Consider the following 20,527-nt stretch of genomic DNA (forward strand, 5'->3'; position numbering starts at 1 on the left):
AATAGTTTAATTAGTTCTCATTTGTTTATTTTTGCTCTTATTTCTTTTGCCTTAACAGACTGATCCAAAAAAAATTGCTATAATTTATGTCAAAATGTGTTCTCAAAAACCAAAGAGTTTTATGGTTTCAGGTCCTATATTTAGGTCTTTAAACAATTTTGAGTTTATTTTACATATGGTGTGAGAGAATGTTCTAATTTTATTGTTTACTCTGATACCAAAAGCAGACAAAGACACTATAAAAAGAGCAAATTACAGCCAATGTCTTTGATGAATACAGATGCAAAGTCCTCAACAAAATATTAGCAAACCAAAGCCAACAATATATAAAAGGATCATGCACCATGAACAAGCAGGATTTATTCCAGGGTCATAAGGGTGGTTCAACATACACAAATCAATCAATGTGATACACCACATTAACAAAAGGAAAAATGAAAATCACATGATCATTTCAATAGAAGCAGAAAAGGCATTTGATAAAATGCAAATACATTCATGATAAAAAGTCTCCTCAAAGTGGGTATAGGGGGAATATATCACAACATAATAGAGGCCATTTACAATAAACCCACACCCAACATAATACTCAGTGGTGAAAAGCTGAAAGCCTGCCCACTAAATTTGACAGCAAGACAAGGATACCCATTCTCACTGCTTCTATTTAACCTAGTATTGGAAGTCCTAGCCACAGCAATCAGACAAGAAAAAGAAAAAAAAGTATCCAAATTGGAAGGAAAGAGGTAAAACCATCACTATTTGCAGATGACATGATACTCTAAATAAAGAACCCTAAAGTCTCCACCCCAAAACCATAAGAACTAATAAATGAATTGAGCAATGGTGCAGGATACAAGATTAATACACAGAAATCTGTCATGTTTCTACATGCTACTAGTGGAATATCAGAAAGAGAAAGTGAAAAAATAATCCTGTTTAAAATCACATCAAAAAAATAAAATACTAGCAGTAAACTTAAACAAGAAGGAGAAAGACCTATACTCTGAAAACTATAAAACACTGATGAAGAAAATTAAAGATGATTCAAAGAATTGGAGTGATATCCCATGCTCTTGGGGAGGAAGAATTAAAATTATTAAAATAGCCATATTACACAAAGCAATCTACAGATATAATGCAAACCCTATCAAAATTCCCAGGACATTTTTCACAGGACTAGAACAAATAATCATAAAACTTATATGGAACCACAGAAGACCCAGAATTGTCAACGCAATCCTGAGAAAAAGAAGAAAGCTGGAGCTATAACCCTCCTAGACTTCCGATTATACTACAAAGCTACAGTAATCAAAACTGCATGGTATTGGCACAAAAACAGACACAGATAAATGGAAGAGAATAAAGAGCCCTGAAATAAACCCACAGACATGTGGTCAATTAATTTAAAACAAAGGAGGCAAGAAAATACAATGGAGAAAAGACAGTGTCTTCAGCAAGTCATGTTGGGAAAACTAGGGAGGCACATGTAAAATGATGAGATTAGGAAAACTCATTTTAGGCTAAAGCTAGCACTCTTAATGCCAGTGTACATAGATAAATGGTGTCATTGTCAAACGTGTTGAAATACTTAATTTAATAAATTATTATAAACTCTAGACCTACCACTGGATATTGCAGCAATGCGAATGGACCTAGAGAAGATTTTGCTTAGTGAACTAAGTCAGACTGAGAAAGATAGATACTATATGATGTCACTTACATGTAGAATCTAAAAAAATAATACAAAGTAAAGTATATGAAAAACAGAAACAGACTCACAGATATAGAAAACAAACTTGTGGTTACCAAAGGGAAGATGGAAGTGGGGAGGGACAAATTAGGAGTATGACTATATACAAAATAGATAAGCAACAAGGATATACTGTATAGCACAGGGAATTATACCCAGTATTTTCTAATAACCTACAGTGGACTATAATCTGCAAAAATGACTGAATCACTATTCTGTACACCTGAAACCAATACAATATTGTAAATCAACTATACTTCAATCAAAAAAAAAAAAAAAAGAAGAACAAAAAAAAAAAGAGGACAGACACAGAGACAGGGACACCCAGAGAAGAACACCAAGTGATGACATCAAGACACAAAGGGAAGATGGCCATGAAATGAGAGGGGCAGGGATTAGAATTATGCCCCTGCAAAACAATAAATGCCAACGATTGCTGGCAAACATCAGAAGCTAGAGAGAGTATGGCCCTGCCTACATATTGATTTCAGAACTCTAGTCCCCAAGACTGTGGGAGAATAAATTTCTGTTGTTTTAATAAACAAACAAACAAGAGCTTTCCTGGTAGAATAGAATGGCTATTAGTGCAGTGAGGGCTAAATGTTTCCTCATTTGTATCCAGTTTGAGAGAGAGGGCAGGGACAGCAGTAGAAAGTTGTCATGAGATTTACTCTTATATTGTACTAGGTTGAACTAAATGTTTCACAACTGCATAGCCAAGATCTCTCTCACTTCCCTTCCTGTGCATCTTATTTCTGATAGAGTCTATTTCTTTCCACACCTCAATTCTTGTATCAAATTTGCAATATTACACTTTCAGTTCTCAATGACAGTTTAATAAAGTCAGATTTCATTTCTCACTTGACTACTGACACGTGTCATATCTCCTTAAAATGTAAGTGAGGAGGGGTGAATGGCACCCTAAATCCCTAACACTAAGAGCTCATATATGCCTCACTTAATTTAGTGGCATGATAATACTAAAGATGATATGTTGCATTTGAAAAGTCTTATGATACCGCATTGTTAATCTACTAAAATTTGCTGGAAATTTTGTGAAGATTTAATTTACAAACAAGTGTTATTTTATTCACTCATGGAGAAAAATAGTTTTAAAGATATAACATTTATTAAGGTTTAGAAAATTATATTTTGTGATTACTAACATAATTTTCCCATACTACTTGTAGTGCAAAAATGTGCTTTAGGTTTACATTTTAATATCTTAAGTATTGGTCCTAAACATTTTCATTCCAGAATGAACTTGTTATGAAATGTACAGGTACAACCACTGGGTGTATATACAGAATCATTTGCTCTTCAGAAGCTATTGAAATTCAAGTAAAAATGCACTGATGTACTGGAAGGGAATCAGAGGAAGGACTATTTTCTCATTCTTAAAATTTATAGTTTTTCTCTGATAAATATAGATCACAATTATTACTATAAGCCTGCCCCAAAACTATTCCATTGCAAATATTTATGCACTATATTTTGGTTTGGTTAATGATGAATGGCTTAGAATGCTACCATTAACTGAAGAAGTAGTATCATAACTCAACTACAGTAGACATATGTAGCAAAAGTAGTTTTGATAAGTAAAATCATATAGTTTATAGAGTGGAAAAAAATAAACTTTTGGTTCAGATGGATATAAATAAAGAATTATGAATTAGGATTTAAATCACCTAAAATGACCACTAATCTAAATTCCCAAAACAAAAGGGGGATTATTTTATACGCAGTTACGCTCGAAAAAAATTCTTGTATATATTTTGCTGTTTAATGCCCTTGAATAGCGTCTCCTTATACGAGTCACTAATCTTTCTTAAACTTAAGAATAAAATCAGTAGCAACAAAATTTTAAAAGTTACATTATACGACTGGAGAATTACACAGCATTTGATCCATATCCACCTATTGTAGAGTTACTATTTAGGGCTAAGAACACTGTCTTTAGAAATGATATTTGTTTTTCTAGGTCACAGAGTATAATGATTAATATATGCCTACATTTATTGCTTAATGAATAATTTTATTTGAAGCAACTTGTATAGCTGGTCAAATACAACGGAATGGATGCTGATTGCTTTTTGTCTAATAAGTCCAACTATTATATAGATTTGCCCGTTTATTTCATATCACATTGACAAATAACAGCAAACAAACAAAAACAGCATACAAAAAACCACTTAGCATTGTAATCATAAATACCATAGAGAGTCTGAGAAACACAGACAGGTGTCCAGAATCTAGAAAAAAATTAGTCATGGAGGGTTATAGAATTGTTGTAAAAAAAACTCAGTGCTGTCCTGGGAAAACATAAAAACTATTTTCCTGCCTTAAAAAAAACCAAGTTTTGGCAAAATATGACTGATGGAAAGACTTCGTGCTCTAGGATGAATTGTTTTGGGGTAAAGTTAATGCTCAGTTACTTTGTGTATTGGAAAATATGGTCAGTAGATACAGAGCTAGCACCTTAGCTATTTCTAGCTAGAAACACAAAGAATGTTTCCAAAATGTCCATATCTCAAGGGTTCAAGTTACTCTGGATCACCCGAAGTCATGATCCAACTCTGTATCATCCATTGCACAAAAAACAAATAGATCATTGTTATGATTAAATGACCCATTTACCTGGGTACTATGAAATAGTGACACCTGTAAAATAATAGAAATTGTACTGAAATCAATGTTAACAGATCTGCGCTTAAAATATATGTCTTCCATTTATCTGCTGCACAAACTTAAGTCTCTGGTCCTCTTTCTTTCCTTACTAATGTATGGGGAATACTAACACACCTTTCGAAGGATTATTGTGAGGCTCTAGTGGCAGAATGTATTTGATACATGTGATAAATTGTGAAGCCTCACTCAAACTTTAGAAATGCTAATTTTAATGCTAATGCAATATTACAGTGTATTGGAGACATACAGCTGGACAGAGAAAAAACTCACTGAGGAGCTGAGGCACAAAGAGACTTTTGAGTTAATAAACTTAGAAAGTGGCAAAATCATTAGTCTTCAAGCAACATTAAAATAAATTGATTAATCCCCACTGGGGATCTTTTAGCATATATCATACAAATTATTTCTTCAGAAAGGCTTATCATAGCCAAATTTCTTTGGCCCTTTTAAATTATTTATTCTCAAATGCTCTTTTAATCTTTCTCTCTCTGAAATACCTGAAAAGAATGAGGTCAACTCAAAATGCTTTTTCAAACCTACCTTATTTGTAATACAGTTTTATCTAATAGTTTTTAACTTTGTCACAGTATTTTGTACTTATTATTACTTTAATTAATAATATGATATAACATGAATAGAATAAAATATAAACTATTATACATTTCATAAAGTAATTATTTTCAGAAAGGCATATATATTAATAATTAGATACATTCTTAAAACAGTTTATTATCATTTCCAAGTCTAATATATCTATTTTTATGATATGTGAATAATGATACAGTTGCATCTTGTTAAATTAAATCAGGCATCTCTTACTGTTCTAGCAATTCATGTAATTGTCCCATAATTTTGAAAATGTGCATAATAAGAATGCACAAATGATATAAAGCTCATTTTTATGTAAACAGAGTAATTAATACAGAAATCTCAAATTCTCTTAACTGTCAAAATCAATATGCTTATAAGTTAGAAAAATCCTGGCTTACTGCCTTGAACAACTTAGAAAACATTAGGTAATCACCTTTCAGTACAACAAACATATTCATAAAGCATGTAAATGAGATTCAAGGAGGTTTTATATAAGAAATGCTGGAGGATATGATACTGAGTCACCCTTTTTTTGCTCTATGATAATAAAGAAGACAAATTATGACAATATTCATTTGAATAGGAAAAAAAGGTAATTGATCTTAGCATAAGAGAATAAAAATTGATATATTTGATCATAATTGCAATCTATTCTATCTTTCCCTTGGGGAAAATGTCATTCTTATATGTGCTTATCAAAGTTGAATTGGAATAAAAGTGTACTTATTGACTCTCCTCTCTCAGAATATGTGAAACTATTATGCACATGTCCAAATACCAAGCAGTCATCAATTAAAAATTATGCCTTTGGTCTATAAACTAAAAAACATTTAAAAACTAACTAAACCAAAAACTGAAAAGTAAAAACTTCCAATATCTCAGAAGGGTTGAAATTACTATATTCAGATACAGTAATAAAATAAAATCATATTTACATGACAGTATTAATGAAAAGAGCAGTTTCAAACTTTGGATTGGCCATTTAGTGACCTCATTCTAAATAAAAACTCATGTTCTTCTGGGACATTGTATTTATTTGTTTTTCTTATATTTATTTGTTTTTCTTAAATCTTTTATTCCTATACACTTTCTCTATTTTCCTTTATTGGATCTCTTATTATTCAGATATTGGGCATCCTGGTCAACTGTCCCCTTTTTTTCTGGTTGAGAATTGGTCAAAATCTTAATCAAAAATTCTTCCTATGGAGACCATAATACTCTATCAGAATTCTTGGTTTTGGATAAGGAATGAATTTGGGGGACTCAACTTTTGGTGTGTAAATATTTAATTTATTCCTTTGTTTTTACATTGGACATCTATCCTCAAAGCTTTCTGGTTTTAAGTCAGACATCAAAGAAACTTCACCAAAGAATTAAACCTTCAGTCCTCTGTCCTCTTGTTGTAAGCTCATTGTCACTTCTCTTCTAGGGTCACTCAATGACACCAATCACTGAGAGGTCAGTAGGTCCTACAGGGTTGCATCATGGGTGTTGCACTGTAAGGCTTCTTGGCTTTCTCCTCTGCCATCTCAAGACTTAGATTTCTCAGATCCACTGGATAAGTTTTAGTTAGTGCATCTGCATTTCACCTTCAAGAATGTTTTTGATAATGTGTCCTCTCAAAATTCCTTGCTAGTTGGTTTATAACACTAATAAAACATGTTAATGGATTTCTTAGGAGGAAGTGAGTGTTAGTACGTCTATATACATCTTTAACCAGAAGCTTTCCTTTATTTTATAAATGTAGTGAAATCAGAATTCATTATAAGGTTATATTTTAAAAATATAACTGAGCTGAGAGTGCGTCAATCTTGGGCTAAATTCAGTATTAAAATCTCACAACTGAATAAATATAATTGCAAAAATTGTATGAGGATAGGAAAGTGCATAAGAGTCCTTGCTCTCAGAGGACTAGTACTATGGGGAGATTTAATAACTACTACAAAGTGACTAGGAAGTTAGGAAGAGTGAGGAAAATGACATTAGAAATGTGCCAGTATCAATCCAATGGGTTACATAAAATAACATATGCATTTAAAATAATTCAAAACAACTTAGGAAAGAAGTGTCAATCAAGATGAATTATGAGGGACTTCCCTGGTGGTGCAGGGGTTAAGAATCCGCCTGCCAATGCAGGGGACACGCGTTCCATCCTTGGTCCAGGAAGATCCCACATGCCACGGAGCAACTAAGCCTGTGCGTCACAACTACTGAGCCCGTGTGCCACAACTACTGAGCCCGTGTGCCACAACTACTGAAGCCCGCTCGCCTAGAGCCTGTGCTCTGCAACAAGAGAAGCCACCGCAATGAGAAGCCTGCACACCACAACAAAGAGTAGCCCCCACTCCCCGCAACTAGAGAAAGCCCGTGCACAGCAACGAAGACCCAATGCAGCCAAAAATAAATAAATAAATAAAATTTTTTTAAAAAGATGAATTATGAGAATGTTAAGACAGTCGTAGTTAATAGTAGAGATGGGGAAGGTCATGCTTGGGGATGTCATTTTGAGAGAACATAAGCAAAGTCATGTCAAGAGAGCATTTGTGGGTTTGACATCACTAAAGAGTTTAATTTGGTTAAAGCCTAGAACACACTTGGAGAGAAGGAAAAATACCGCTGGTAGAATTTCAAGTTCTGCTCCTTTCTTACTGGGCATTACAGTTCCTTCTCATAAGTTTTTCTTAAACAATTAAACCTTCCAGTCCAAAATAATCTCTTAATTCATGTGTATATTTCTCTAACTGGTGTAAGTCAACCAAAAAAAATATGAAATTCCATTGGTTAGTTTGGGAGACTTTTTACATGAACATGGTTTTTCATCTAATAGACTGATCATAACCAAAAAAAAAAAAAATCTTTTTATTTGAAGACCTCTCTCTCTCTCTCTCTCTTTCATCTGTATACATTCTCTCAATTAGACTTTTATGGTAATGATTTCATATCTGTCTGAAAACAGCTCTCAATTCTTTTACTCTGCTTTCTTTTGTCCTTTATTAGGAGACTTTGTTCTGTTACTATATGCACACTATAAGGATATCTAGTCTAAATACTACAGAATTTCCAAAAGAAAACTTCTTTGGTCGTTTTATTCATTATCAAATTCAGAAGAAAGAGTTTAACTGTGAGTTTGGTAATGACCTAAGTTACTGAATAAGAACAGCTAGTCAATTAGAGATCTTGACATGAATTCACAGGTCTTCAAAAATTTTGACATATGAGTACAGAGGTTTATTTACATTAAAAACAGTTCATATGATATCTATTAATACATGACTGAGCAAATTGGAGTGACTGAATTTTAGATTAAGGCAACTCTATTTCTTCTTTGTTATGGGAGTACAATGTTAAAATAATGTTACTAGAATATATGTTAGGTAATAAAACTTGGATTTAATTTCTAATGATTTAAACATTTTAAAATAGTTGTATAGGTTCTATATGCTATCACTATTTCTACAAATTGGATAACTTTAGCAATAAATAGGATTTATTTCAAAACAAAATAGTGTTAAACTAAATACAGTTATAATAATGTATGTCATTTTTTTAATGGATATCTTTTAAAAGGCTGACATTTCACGAATTCTTACAATGCTACAAATCATAAGGACTTACTATGTTGGGTCAAATTGTTATTTCCAGGTCTTCTGTCAAATTTAGTATATAATATATATGTTGAGTCAAATTGTTACTTCCAGGTCTTCTGTCAAATTTTATATATATATATATGAAATTTTCTTTATTTTGCCACCTTTGATCAAGATAGCTTTAATGTTCCTCTCAGCTTGGTTAAGCTTTAGATAGATTTATTTCTGATTCTAGGCTCCTGACCTCCCTTTGCTAGGATCATCTACTTCAGAAAACTTTGAATTGAATATTCTTTCTCTGCCTCCTGGTGAAGTGAATCGTCTCCCATTCTCTTGCAGATTTAACAACCCAGGAGTGTCTTTTTCAAGGACCTAGGAGTCATCCCTTTAAATGTAATCATCAAGAGGATCAAGCCTGTGAGAGGACAGGAGCCTAAGATCCATAAACAGATTGTTGAACCCTGTTGACCAATCTCCCAGCTAATGTCCTTCCGTACTTTTCTATTAGCTCACCTCAGTTCCTAAAAATTCTCCAGCCGTTTGCTTCAGCAGAATTGAGTTCAATCACTCTCCTCTATTGCAATAGTCTGGACTTCTAATTCAAGTCTTAAATACAGCCCTTCTTGCCTATTTAATTCTGTCCAGTGCAATTTTGCTTTGATACCTTACAAAATACAGTAATATAAAATATGTGTTCACTTAGCAGAGTTATCTGAACAATTCCTTTTTTCCTGTACTCTAGTTTCCTTTTGTATCTGGAAAAAGCTATATTAATTTGTTTATATATGGTAATTAATATATATCTTCACAGAGAAATTGTAATATGTATATAAGATAATAAATATTTTGTCTGTTATTCTTTACTAACTTGAGAAATCTATAAGATAGTACATACATTGTATTCTTTAATACGGTGACAAGCTTAATTATACTTTAAAGCTGAAATTAAAATTTTTAATTATGCTATCTATTTGCATACTTATAAACTTTTGTATGTTTAAATATATAGGTATATTTGAATTTTGAGGTTAATTAAAAATATTATTTATAGCTAAAATATAATAAAAGACAAATTTGATGGCATGCTGTAATTGTAAAAAGCTTAAAATGTGAATTATTTTACTTAAAAATATAAAATGTACAATTATTAATTTAAAAGAAACAAAGAGTTATATTAAGATGGGTTGAACAAGGTCCACTCAATATGAACAGAATCATTTGTAATGATTATTAAGGCTTCACTACAAATATTGGATGTTTTATAGAAATAAAAATTAGAATTAGACTTTCCATAAAGTGTTCATTCTGTGTCTAGATAAAGAGGTTCCCTTTTATCACCAAAATATTCATTAATTCTTTGAACATTTGGCAATTCCTAAATATTTTGATGAAAATTACCTTAAGTTACATTTTTAAAAGTTACTGCATGTTTTATGTCTATTATCTGTAACTATGTGTTCCCTTTGGTTGTATGGCTTATTGGTTCTGAACCCCCTCTTGATTTCCTTTCACAAAAATTCACACCAGTTGTCCTTTAAACCTAAACTATCTTTGGGTTTGCTGGAATAGCTTTAACTGAAAACAGACCACTTGGTGGCTCTAATGACTGGCATTGACTGTATGGCACAAGAGCCTAATGGCTGCCATCTGAAAGTCAGATGGGAGTTTGTCATCCCAGTAGAGGATGCCTGCCCCAAGATCATCCCAGATAAAAGGATTAATTTTGTCCCCTCCTTCTCAGAAATGAGAAAAATAGATCTTTAGCTAATTTAACTTTTAAAGGAGGAAAACAACCTCCATTTGAGCCACTGAAGGGAAATTTTGCAATGGCACTTTCTGTCCCCAAAACTTTTTTTTTTTAATGTGTTTTATAGCAGTCATGGAAGTAAGTAGACTACATCATGCTATAGTTCAGAAAACAGCAGAACTAGATACTGTCACTAAGATAAGACATTTTATCAAAGAGGTTCATGAAATTGAATAGGCAGAATTTCAAATAGGGCAATTGTGAAAATAATAGTGCCTGTTTGAGGTATAGTTTATTATATGGCCTTAGGGTAAGATTATTGCATTTACATTCTTATAGACTTATATGTTATATGGAATATTACTAAACAATTAGGAAAGAAAAATCATAAAACTTGGTAATTTGGCTAATACCGCCTAATGGACTTTTATGGGCTCTTTGGACTGGTGGATTGGATATGTTCTTGTACTTTAATTTAAGGTCTTGTTTCCTTCCTTAGAAGTGAACTGCAATTCTGATTATAATCCTTCTCTTGGATGCGTGATGTTACAATGCTCAAATGAATGACTCCAAAAGAATTCAATGTTTCTGTGCAACTTTTAGCTGATCGAATGATCCAACATATGATCTTTCAGCAAAGAGAATAGAAAACCCTGACACAGATGTTGGAACAACCACCTTCAAAAATTTATCACGTGACCACTGTATACACTACACATACAATATACAGTGGTGGAGACCTACACTGATAATGTCTCATTACAATATTATATGTTTAAGCCTCAGCTAAAGAATAATCAAAGTTGTTAGGGAGGGGCTCATAACTGACACCAACATAATGCTTTGTCCTTGTGTTAAACAATCCTGAGACCAAAGGGGGAAAAAAGACAAAACAAAAAACAAAAACAAAAGTCCTTTGCTTGAAGAACCACTATATTATAGATTGTGAACCAATCTACAAGACTGACAACATGCTTCAAAACATTCACTTCAAAAACATAACCTCGCCCTTTGCCTAGAAATACAAAGCCATTGTGTGATAACCTCTGCCTAATGCAACAAATTATTGGGGTTGAAATATCAGTGTTAAAATCACACAATCCAGGCTGTAAAGCCAATCCTATAAATACCCTTCCCTAATTCATCTATTCAAAGAAATAAGTAACACTGACTGTTTAAGGTGATGTTCTTCCTTTCTGTGGTAATTCCAGTAAATTTAACTTTGATTAATAACAGTGGGACTCCACTAGGAAGTGCATGCATCTAAGGAGTGTCACTGCTACAGAGATTTTAGGGAGTTGACATGACTGTGGGATCAGACTTCCAGAACACATAGGAAGTCTGAATTTGTTTAAAAAATGAGTATTCTCCATCGATGTGAGTTTTACTTCTACACTATAGTATCAAAATATATACAATAGAAGAGTACTTTTCACATGTAAAGGAAACATAGGTAGAGATCTTGCAATTAAACTCTATTAATTTATAATAAGGCATTTTATTAAAAAAGTAAAAGCATGTAATTTAAGAGGTGTTTAAATAGCTAGAGATTATATAAAAATTCATCTGAGAATAAAAAATAATTAAAGGTTAACATATAAACATAAATTTCTGAGATTATAAAGAATAAAAAATATTTCACATTAAGATCTGATAAGGACATTAATCAACATTACAAATGGCAAGACAAAGAAAAAGGGATGTTTTAATGTATTCACTAATTATTTTTTGATGCCAAATCAGTATTTATAAATCCCAATTTGAAGCATCTCAACAAAATACAATTTTATGGCACACTGTATATAACAGCCTTGTTGTTTACAAAATAGAGTCAATTTTAAAAGTTCTTAAAATTACAGCAGCTTTAATTCTACACAGAATATCACCACCTAAATGTGAGATGCTTTTAGAAAGGGATCTAAATGTTACCTTAAATATAATTCTTTGGAAAACTCTTAAATGCAATTTGATCAATATTTGGGATTACAAGAGAAGCTTTGACTAGCTATGAAAATCTATCGCTGGAGGGTTTATATTTATTTTTTATAATGTTTCCAAGAAAAGGAAATAATAGAAGCAAAGTACCACAGTTGGAGTTTAAACAAATGGCCATCCATTAAAATTTTTCAAAGCATTTTAAACATCTTTTCTTATGATTCTTGACAGCCGAGGGCAAACAAGGTTCTTTGTCAATTTATGACTAAGCTGATACCTATAAAGATCCTCTGAGATTGCTGTTAGCTCTAACTAATGTCCGTTTCCTTTATGCTACATTTGGGCTTTCAAGAGTGATGTCCTCCCAGGTAGCTATCAGTCTCCCAGACTCATTTACCTGAATACATAAAAGGAAAAGTGATGAGCTTTTGGGGTGGATTTACTATTTGGCACGTTAAAGCTAATTTATGATAGATTAATATGACCTTAACAATACCACCTTTTCTTCGCTTCATTTTACTTTTCAAGTAAGGAAAAAAAAAGTAATGGATAAGAACAAGCTGAAATAGATTATGTATTACAAAATAGATGATGTATTGCCAAGTTTTATGTATACGTATATTGTATATACACTAGGAAGTTGAAATCTGTATATGGTCAAACTGAGGCTCTGATTCCAGTTTGAAGAGTATGTATTCTTCATCATTTTACCTAAGTAAAAAGATAAACAATACTCTTATCCAAGTAAAAGTGAGTTTTACTTGAAACATCAATATAGGCAAGAATATGAATGCACTCTTTGGTATGCAAATAAAATGTAGGTGAGAAGACTGACTTAAATTTTATTTCTTTACATAAAGAAAGTTTATGTAAAAAGAATACTACATAATACCATGATTTATAACATTAATAAATAATGTAAATAGTCAGAAACACTTGTAAGATTAAAATAAATATTAAAGACCATATATATAAAAACATAGATACAGTTACTGATATAGATCTGTAGATATCCGAGCATCCTTGGAGATATAAACCATTTAGTCTTTTTCTAAATATATGTGTAAATATGCTTGTCTAAAAGCCACTGAAAAATTATGGAAAACTCTTAACAGAGGAAATGGGTGTCTTGGCTGTAGTATACATTTGTCAAGACTCTAGACCTGCTAACACGTGAATTCAGCAAATATTTTTTGATACTTATTATCAGGGCTCAAAAGTAGAAATCTAAAAAGAAATCTTGTCAAATAGGATTTATGATTCTTTATCTTTAAAAAAATGTTTTTTAGCAAATGAAATGTGACTTAGCATTTCTGAACTTGCAATAATAAAATTAGCCAAATTAAAGCCTGTGTTACCCAACCCTTTTTATTTCAATAGCAAGTAACTATAAAACTAGGTCTATGTCAGCAATTCAATTTACTTCACAATTTTTCTCTGTGAGAGCATATGAAAATCTCTTTAGCTTCTTTCAAAGAAATTTTAAAGGACTGATGTAAAATTAGTCTATTACTATGTATAACTATAATTCTTAAAATATTTTGATTATAGACATTTTACACCTAAAGCAAATCTTTGTAATATAATATTACCTTGAAAATTCCCAAAGCTCTGATATATACACGTACGAGTGTGTGTGTGTGTGTGTGTGTGTGTATAAAATTTTTTAACTTGTTAAAAAAATGGCTTCCTCTAGGTTTAGGACAGCAGCTGGTTTGACAGTTGCAATATTAACAGTGGGAAAGACAGAACCGTGGCCAAGAACGCAAGGGCAAACCTTACTTGCATATAAAGCATCACATGAGGCTGTAAAAAAATCATTCCAGCATAGTACAGTTTAATCTACAATCTTAAATATATGTTATGCCCAAAGACTGAGGGACTTAAATATAGCAGCCTTAATCTCTTGACCTTAAAACATGACTCAAGCATAGATACAGAGGACAAGGAGGTAGTTTCCAGGAGGGAGGAGGGTGGGGGAATGAGAGAAGTAGGTGAGGGAGATTAAAAGGTACCAGTTTCTAGTTACAAAACAAATGAGTATGAAATGTATGATGGGGAGAATACAGTCAATAATAATGTAATATCTTTATATGATGGCAGATAATAACTAGACTTATGGTCATCATTTTGAAATGTATAGAAATACTGAATCACTATGTTGTGCACCAGGAACTGACATAGTGCTGTAGGTCAATTCTATTTCAAAAACAAACAAATAAACTCATGGAAAAAGAGATCAGTTTTGTGATTACCAGATGTGTGGGTTGTGGGGAGGGGGAATTGAATGAAAGTAGTCAAAAGGTACTAACTTCCAGTTACAAGAAAAAAAGTATTAGGGATGTAATATGTAACATGATAAATATAATTATCACTGATATACATTGTGGATGAAAGTCATTAAGAGAGTAGATTCTGAGAGTTCTCATTAAAATAATTTTTTTTTTGAATTTTAGAATTCTATTTATTTTTTTATACAGCAGGTTCTTATTAGTTATCTATTTTATACATATTAGTGTATACATGTCAATCCCAATCTCCCAGTTCATCCCACCACCACCGCCCTCACCCACCCCGGCCAGTTTCCCCCTCTTGGTGTCCATACGTTTGTTCTCTACATCTGTGTCTCTATTTTTTTTAACTTTTTCTTCTATTTTGTACTATATGAGATGATGGATATTCACTAAACTTATTGTGTTAATCATCTCATGATGTAAGTCAAATCATTATGCTGTACACCTTAAACTTATACAGTGCTGTATGTCAATTATAGCTCAGTAAAATTGGAAGAAAAAAAAAGCCAAAACATGGCTCAAATGTTAATGTGGAACACGTGTCTAGTTACTAAAGAGGCAGAGTTGGATTAGACCTTGTTTCGTTGGGACGATGCTAAATCCTATGATAGAGTTACAGAGGGTTGTAGCTCTATGAGAGAGCTGGGAACAGCATGATGTCACTCTGCAGTGGTGCTGGGAAGAGTCACTGAGTCTTTCTCTAGGACAGAGCTATGTGCAGGGTGCTGTAGAAGAGGACCTGGGATTGTCAAGGATGTTTACATGTGAGGTGACATTTAAAGTGAGACCTGAAGAGCACGCAGGGAGAATCTGGGAAAGTCATTCCACGTAGCAGGAACTGATTGTGCAAAACCCAAAGGCAAAATAAAATAGACAAAATTAAATAACTCCAAGTAATTTATTACCATTCATTAATAACTCATTCATCAGTATATGTTTGTTCAACAAATATATATTAAAAACCAGCCATTTGAGTGCAGATACATCTAAGAAACCCCATCAAAATTTGGGTTCACCAGTTTGATTTGAACTATTTTGAGACAATGGGCAACAAAAGTTCTAGACTTTTACTCCTCTTACCCCACAGCAATAATAGGAGGAGTTCACTTTTGTTTGCATTTTTATGCCCGTAAATTAAATATTTTATAACTACATGCTAAAATAGAAAATATATTACATAAAATACATTGCGAATGGAATCAGGTTTCCTTCTAAATAATCAATAAAATTGTTTATTTATTACAGAAAAAAATATTCTGAAGTTTCCCTTTGCAATTCAGAGATGACAATAAGACATCATATAAGGGCTCAAACATTTACCTCATAAATACTGTTGTCAATATAAACCAACCAATTAAGACTAACAATAGCAGGAAACCTAAGAAAGCAGAAGTGTCCATACTATAAGTATTGTTTTAAAATTGACAACAGAATCACTTTTTATTAATCAGCAACTCTTTTTTAAAATAAATACTATGGTGACCAACAATTTAAGGAATATAATCATATAACTTGAGAATTCAGCAACAATTAAAGGCACCAAAGAGGTAAAGGACTGAACTGAACAAGTTTTGGGAGAGTCAGATGGAAACACTTGTCCTCTCCTCATGATTCCGGGTGAAGAGACATCTATTTGGGTATCATTTCAGGCCTCTTGTCCTACTTCTTCGTTCAGTCTGGTCCAGGAAAGTAAGAAAGACTCATCAAATACTTTTGGGAAGAACCTGAACATGAATGACTAACTCCTCTGTGTTTTATTCTCTTGTAATCAACCTGCCTGAAAAGAGGGTACCTTCTCATCTACTGAGAAGTCTGAAATTATATTGGTTCATTTTACTCTAATGCGAATATTAGTAAATTATATATTATACTTACACTCCATCCTCCAAGCTTTTATCAGTAATTAATAAAGCTGACATTTGATCTCCACCTGTATGATCCCTGAATCTATCTCTCAACTGCTTTTGCACCATTACTGGCTTTGTAATGGACAAGACACTAAAAATCAGTCTCAGTTTACTCATCTGGAAAATGAAGATAATGTCTTTTGAAGACTAACTTAAACCTACTAATATTTTTAAAGTGATTAGCTATATCTGACACTAGTGAGCACTATTTTAACTGTTGTTAAATAAATAAACAAACATTATTTATTTGTCCCTTTACAACTCCAATAGTGAGATCAGAAAGGTACCTAGTTCATGTCATTCAGGTCTTTGTTGAGCAAAGGAAAAAAACAATTGGAATTGACTAAAAGCACAACAGGAAAGCTAGAAGAAGAGCTAGCTGCAGTAGTCTAGATGAGAGGTGAGGCTGATATAAACTTGGACAGCAATTTTACAGAGACAAACTGAGTGTGGCAGAGAGATTGCTTTGGAAATCCTTTTTAATACTGTTCTGCAGTTTATAACACTTCCACACAAACTTCTCAACCTCTGTCCATCACTAGGCAGAAATTTTCACTGCGGTCAGATTACTTTCACAGTCACCTGCAGGCAGGCTCACCATTTTCTCTTACACAGGTATTTCCTATAGATAATGGGTTGAATGATGGCCCTCAACATGATCTCTCCACATCCTAATCCCTGGAACCTATGAATGTCACCTTATTAGGGAAAAAAAAAGAGGGTCTTTGCAGATTTAACGAAGCTAAGAATCTTGAAATAAGGAGATTATCCTAGATTATATGAGTCCAAAATCCAACAATGTGTCCTTACAACAGAAACATAGAGGGCAATCTGAGACAGACCAAAGAGAAGACAGAGAAGAAGAAGAGGCTATGCTAACCAAAAAGGCAAGATTGGAGTGAAGTGGCCATAAGTCAAAGAAGCCAGAAGTCCTCATGGTCAACAGACACTGGAAGAGGCAAAGTGTGGAAACTCTACTAGTCTACCAGAGAATGAGGCTGGTATGACACAATGACACATTGTTTTAAGACTTTTGCCCTCCAAAACTGTAAGAAAATTAATTTTTTTTTGTTTTAAGCCACCAATTTGTTATGGTAGGTTTTTTATAACAGCCACTGGAAACTGATGCAGATTTTGGTAACAGGAAGTGGGGTATTGCTGTAACAGATACCTAAAAATGTGGATGTGGTTTCGGACTTGGGTAATGGTAAAAGGCTGGAAGAATTTGGAGAAGCATAATAGAAAATGTCTGGATTGCTTTTGAAGAGATTGTTGGTGCTAAAGTCAATTCTGGTGAAGGCTTAGATGGAAATAAGAAGCATGATAGAGGAAGTGTTTATTTCCTTAGAGAATAAATATATTGTCAGAAATAGAATATTGATGGACCTATGAATGTTAAATGCACCTCTGGAGGTGGCTCAGAAAGAAATGAGGAATATGTAATTGGAAACTTAAGAAAGAAGATCCTTGTTATATAGTGCCTAGAAACTTGGCTGAATTGTGTTTTCTTGTTTTATGGAAAGCAGAATTTTTAAGTGATGAGCTTGTAGATTTAGCTGAGGAGATTTCCAAACAAAAGTGTTTATGGTGCATCCTGATTTTTTTCTTTTTTTCCTGCTCGTAGTAAAAAGGCAAGAAGAGAGAGATAAATTGAGGAAGGAACAGTTAGGTAAAAAGCAACCAGCAATTGGCAACTTGAGAGGTTCTCAGCCTATCCAAATTGCAAAGAATGTTAAATTAGAAAATTCACTGTTGGAAAGTGTGCTACAGAGACAGAGCAAAGAGTGTGGCCAGACAACCTTACACTGAAAGTTTATGAATTATGGATCAATTCAAGATTTTAATGAAAGCCAGGAATAGAGATGGGGTTATCCAAGCAAGATGTGTGGAGGACCTTCTTGTCTAATGAGCTGGATTACTGTGACATACACAAGAGACCTACAAGTTTCTTGAGTATGTTATATCAGCAGGAAGAAGGCCAGCTTAGACTGGAAGCAGCCTGTTAGGAGGATACTACAGAAAACTGTTGGACTTCCAAAATTCTAAAGACAAGCAACAGGAATACACAGCTACTCAGCTGCAAACATGTGTGATCCTTCAAGGAACAGGAAGAATGATTCTGAGGCAGAGACAAGTAGAGCCTCAGGCCCAAACAGTGGAGACACATGTCCAGACAGTAGAGCTATGAGTAACAAATAATTATGCTCAGGCCTTGAAACCTAATAGAATTTGTTTTGCTAGATTTTAAATTTGCTTGGGACTGGTGACCTTTTTATTACTTGCAGTTTGTCTTTTTTGGAATGAGAATGTCTATTCTATGCTAGTTCCCTCACTGTATCTTGGAAGCAGATAACTTATTTTCCAGCTTGACAGTTCCACAAATGGAGAGCAATTTTGTCTCATGGTGGATCATTCCCAGAGTCTAACCCATATCTGGTTTAAGAGTTAAATGATAATATTTTGATTGTTAAGCTCATGCTATGTAGATGATGTTATGGACATAGGGCTTATGTTGTAGTAGGTTGAGACTTTGGTGAATTGAGGGACATGTTGAATTATTTTGCACATGGGATGCACATAAATTTTGAGGAGCCAGAGGTAGACAGTAGCGGGTTAAATGGTGGCTCCCATAAAGATAAATCCACATCTTAAACCCTGGAAACTGTGAATATTAACTTATTTGGGAAAATGGTCTTTGCAGATATAATTATATTAGGGAGTTTGAGAAGAAGTTATAATGGTAGATTATCTATTGCTCACTTTGTGTCTCTGTGTCACGTATTGATAATTCTTGCAATATTTCAAACTTTTTCATTATTATTACATTTGTTATGGTGATCTGTGGTCAGTGATCTTTTTTTTTTTTTAAATTTTAATTTATTATTTATTTATTTATCTATTCATGGCTGTGTTGGGTCTTCATTTCTGTGCAAGGGCTTTCTCTAGTTGCGGCAAGTGGGGGCCACTCTTCATCGCGGTGCGCGGGCTTCTCACCATCGCGGCCTCTCTTGTTGCGGAGCACCGGCTCCAGACACGCACGCTCAGCAATTGTGGCTCACAGGCCCAGCCGCTCCGCGGCATGTGGGATCTTCCCAGACCAGGGCTCGAACCCGCGTCCCCTGCATTGGCAGGCAGATTCTCAACCACTGCACCACCAGGGAAGCCCGGTCAGTGATCTTTGATGTTACTATTGCAAAAAGATTATTGCTTGATGAAGGCTCAGATGATGGTTAGTATTTTTTTAGCAATAAAGTCTTTTAAATAAAGATATGTACACTTTTTTAGTGTAGACCTAAATCCAAAGGAAATGTCATTATAAGGGAAAGGAAGAGGAATCTCTGAGCCAGGCAAAGATTAAAAGATATAGAAAAGAGGAGGAGGCAACGTGACCACTGAGGCAGAGACTGGAGTGATGTGACCATATTCCAAGGAAGCTAAGGGTTGTCAATGGGCACCAAGAACTGGAAGAGGCAAGGAAGGGTATTTTATCTACAGTGTCTGGAGGTAGTAAGGCCTTGCCAACACATCGATTTTGGACTTTGGTCCTCCAAAATTGTTAGAGAATTATTTTATTTTATTTATTTATTTTTTTTAAAGCACCAGGTTTGTGTTAATTTGTTACGGCAGCCACAGGAAACTAATACTCTCTAATAAAATCCTTGCATATTTAAACTCATATTGGTTTCTGCTTCTCTGAGGGTGTGGACTAACACAATTGAGATAGAATATTTTGTTATCTGGAGCTGATAATCAATATTTTTATTTTGGACATATTAAATACAAGATGTTTCAAACATATTTAAGTGAGAGGTCATGCAGGCAGTTCGGGTCTAAAGATCAGTGGAGAGGCCAATCCTGGAGAAATAAATATAGGAGACATTAACACATTGATGATATTTAAAGAGAGGAACTCTTTGAGGTATCCTGTTAAAAATGGTGTAAATAAATGAGAGGAGAGGGCTAAGCTCTGAAATAATCCAGCATTTTACATATTATCAGAGGAAGATGAGCTAGTGAAAGAGACTAAG

Source organism: Balaenoptera musculus, chromosome 3, assembly GCF_009873245.2.
Source record: "Balaenoptera musculus isolate JJ_BM4_2016_0621 chromosome 3, mBalMus1.pri.v3, whole genome shotgun sequence".
In the NCBI taxonomy this organism is placed as follows: domain Eukaryota; kingdom Metazoa; phylum Chordata; class Mammalia; order Artiodactyla; family Balaenopteridae; genus Balaenoptera; species Balaenoptera musculus.